The sequence below is a fragment of the Gossypium hirsutum genome, chromosome D12 (assembly GCF_007990345.1).
Source record: "Gossypium hirsutum isolate 1008001.06 chromosome D12, Gossypium_hirsutum_v2.1, whole genome shotgun sequence".
Taxonomy (NCBI): domain Eukaryota; kingdom Viridiplantae; phylum Streptophyta; class Magnoliopsida; order Malvales; family Malvaceae; genus Gossypium; species Gossypium hirsutum.
The window spans coordinates 24,129,544-24,132,243 of record NC_053448.1 but is presented as its reverse complement, the minus strand read 5'-3'; the positions used below and the strand labels follow the sequence as shown (position 1 = coordinate 24,132,243).

The 2,700-nt window shown below is 36.8% G+C and overlaps 1 non-coding gene across 1 annotated transcript; it reads right to left on the bottom strand.

Moving 5' to 3' along the window:
• Positions 1 to 2,174: 2,174 nt before the first annotated feature.
• Positions 2,175 to 2,281, bottom strand: LOC121224883 (small nucleolar RNA R71). Its single transcript, XR_005922625.1, has one exon. It is a non-coding gene; the product is annotated as a small nucleolar RNA R71 (small nucleolar RNA).
• Positions 2,282 to 2,700: the final 419 nt, after the last annotated feature.

Genomic DNA, 2,700 nt, shown 5'->3' with positions numbered 1-2,700 from the left:
CACCTGCGGTGGCCAAATTGTGGTTGATTTAAAACCACTCTTGAAATCAATTAAAAAGTTGGAAAAATACCCATTATATCTTTAGTTTTATTTATAGTCAATAAAATGTGCAAATTGCATTTTTTATTGACCCTAAGGGCCGAATGGGGCCGGAAGGAGAGCTAATGTACTGTGTGAGTGTGCAGGAGTCCATCAGAGGGCTTTTCAGGATGATACTGGAAACCATATTGCAATATGGGAGGACTGAGGTCGCATCATAGGGAACAAAATGAAGAAAACTAAAGTCTTCCTTCGATGTTGGGACACAGACTTCTGGTGTCGCGACATACCCCTTAAGGTGGCTACAGAGGAGCATAATGGTTGCTATGTCATGACACAGGTCTTGGTGTGTTGCGACATCGGCTCTAGGATGAAGATTAGACACAAAATAGGGTTGTTTTGGTCCGTAAAATCAAACTTAAAGATCGAGAACGTCAGCTAACCTAAGGTTAAAGACGATGACCACCTGAAGGCTATAAATAGGCTCCTTTGGCACATGTTCAAGACACCTTTTGAATAACCTAGTTTCTTTCTTTATATTTAGTTTCATTTTCTTAGGGTTCTAGAGTTTATTTTATTTGTTTGTTGTTTTCTTTCTAGAGATTTGGGTTGTGGAATCATTCAACTTGGGGATTTGTGTTTAATATCAATATAATTAGGGTATTTCATTTACTCTATCTTGTCAATTTAATTAGCATGCTTTCTCTTTACATCGATTATATATTGTTTATGAACGCCATGAAGAACTAATCGTTTTATGGGGGATTAGCGAGTGGAGGTATGATCTATTAACTTTTTTGTAGGGTTTCTCAAGGGACCAGCTATTTGGGAAAGGGAGAACATGAAACAAACCCTAGGCCTGACAACCCCGGGAAGTCTTCAAGGTAACCCAAAATTGGTATTGCCCATTCGTGAACACCTTAACCCCAAACCAATCTAGACTATGAGGTTAGAAGATAAGTAGTTCTTATTGACTCGTTTTATTAGTGTAAGATCAGAAGATCCTGCTAGGGTAGCAGCTAGTTGATTAACAAGGGACCTGAAGTGACAGTTAATGGAGATTACCAAAGCAAGCTAATTTCCCATAGTCAAATTTTATTTATTCTTCTTTTTTAACCTTTTGAATTTTATCTTTTTATGCTACTTTATTTTCATTATTATAAAACCCCTAAAATCCTTTATTTTATATCCTTCGTATAAAAACTAAATTTAAAAGTACTAATTAGATCTTTTAGTGTTTAGGTTAGAATTGATCTAGCACTCGCCTCCCTTGGGTACAATCCTCGAAGTACTCACTTACTCCATTTGTAAAACTATATTACAACTAGACCCGTATACTAGTAGATACCACCTCATAATTTAATATTTTATTGTTGTATTCACAGTCTAGACATTAGTATGTCCAGAGGCAGTCAAGTTGTTGGCACTGCTGCCGAGGAGACAACGTCACTAGGTTAATTGTAATTTTTGCACATAAAAGAATTAGGAAATTTCCTGGTTATAGATACGATTTTATTTCATTTATTATTACTAACCTTTTCTTTCTAGGTTTAGTGTATGACTTGCAATAGGGGCACACCTATTGTAGTAGCTATAGATCTAAAGAGAATAATACGAAGAAATCATCGATAGCAACAACAACAGATGCTAGATCCACCACCACCAGCTGCGTGTAACATACTACGTGAAAATCCACTATTTGAGGATGCTGACAATAACACCTACCAGCATCATAGCTTTTTGCAAACATTCAGATGGCTTAGAATGAAAGAACTTTAAGGGATTATGCCTTACCAAGTCTAGATATGGTTTAAGAAAGTATAGCAAGGCTGAAAATTATAGCTAATAAATTCGAGATAAAATTGGTTATGATTCAAATGATCTAAAAGAATATGTAGTTTAGGGGCACTATGACAGAGGACCCTAATCAACATTTAAAATGATTCCTTCAACTCTATGATACTTTTAAGTATAACGGGGTCATTAATGACGCTATTTATCTTCAGTTTTTCCCCTTCTCCTTGATTGATAATGTTTTTTCTTGGTTAGGCTAGTAGGCACTAGGGTCTATCACAACATGGGATGAACTTGTTGGAAAGTTCTTACAGAAGTTTTTTCCAATCAGCAAAGCAGTACAACTAAGAAGAGAGATTGATGTTTTTGGACAAATGGAGGGAGAAAGTTTCTATGAGACATGGGAATGGTTCAAAATGTTGATTAAAAAATACCCACACCATAGATTTCCTGAGTGGATGCGATCGGAGTTATTTTATAATGGGTCGGACGCAAATGCACGATCTGAATTAGACGGTAAAGTAGTAGGAGCCCTTATGAATAGAACATTCGAGAATAGATATGAGATCATCGAGAATATGGCTCTAAACTCCTACCAGTGGCCAATTGAATGACTGACATATATTAGAAACCCACTACAGTAAAAGCTATCCAAGAGGATGATAAGTATCAAGAGTTAGTGGATAGACTCAACCATATCGAATCGGCTTCTACACCGTCTATGCATGGGGGAGACAAACTGCTCTTCCACTATATCAACAACTCGACTGAGGCTTTAAATTACATCAAGAACAGGGGTGAAAACCCTTATTCGAATACATATAATCCCAACTAGAGAGATCACTTAAATCTGAGATGGGGGCACTC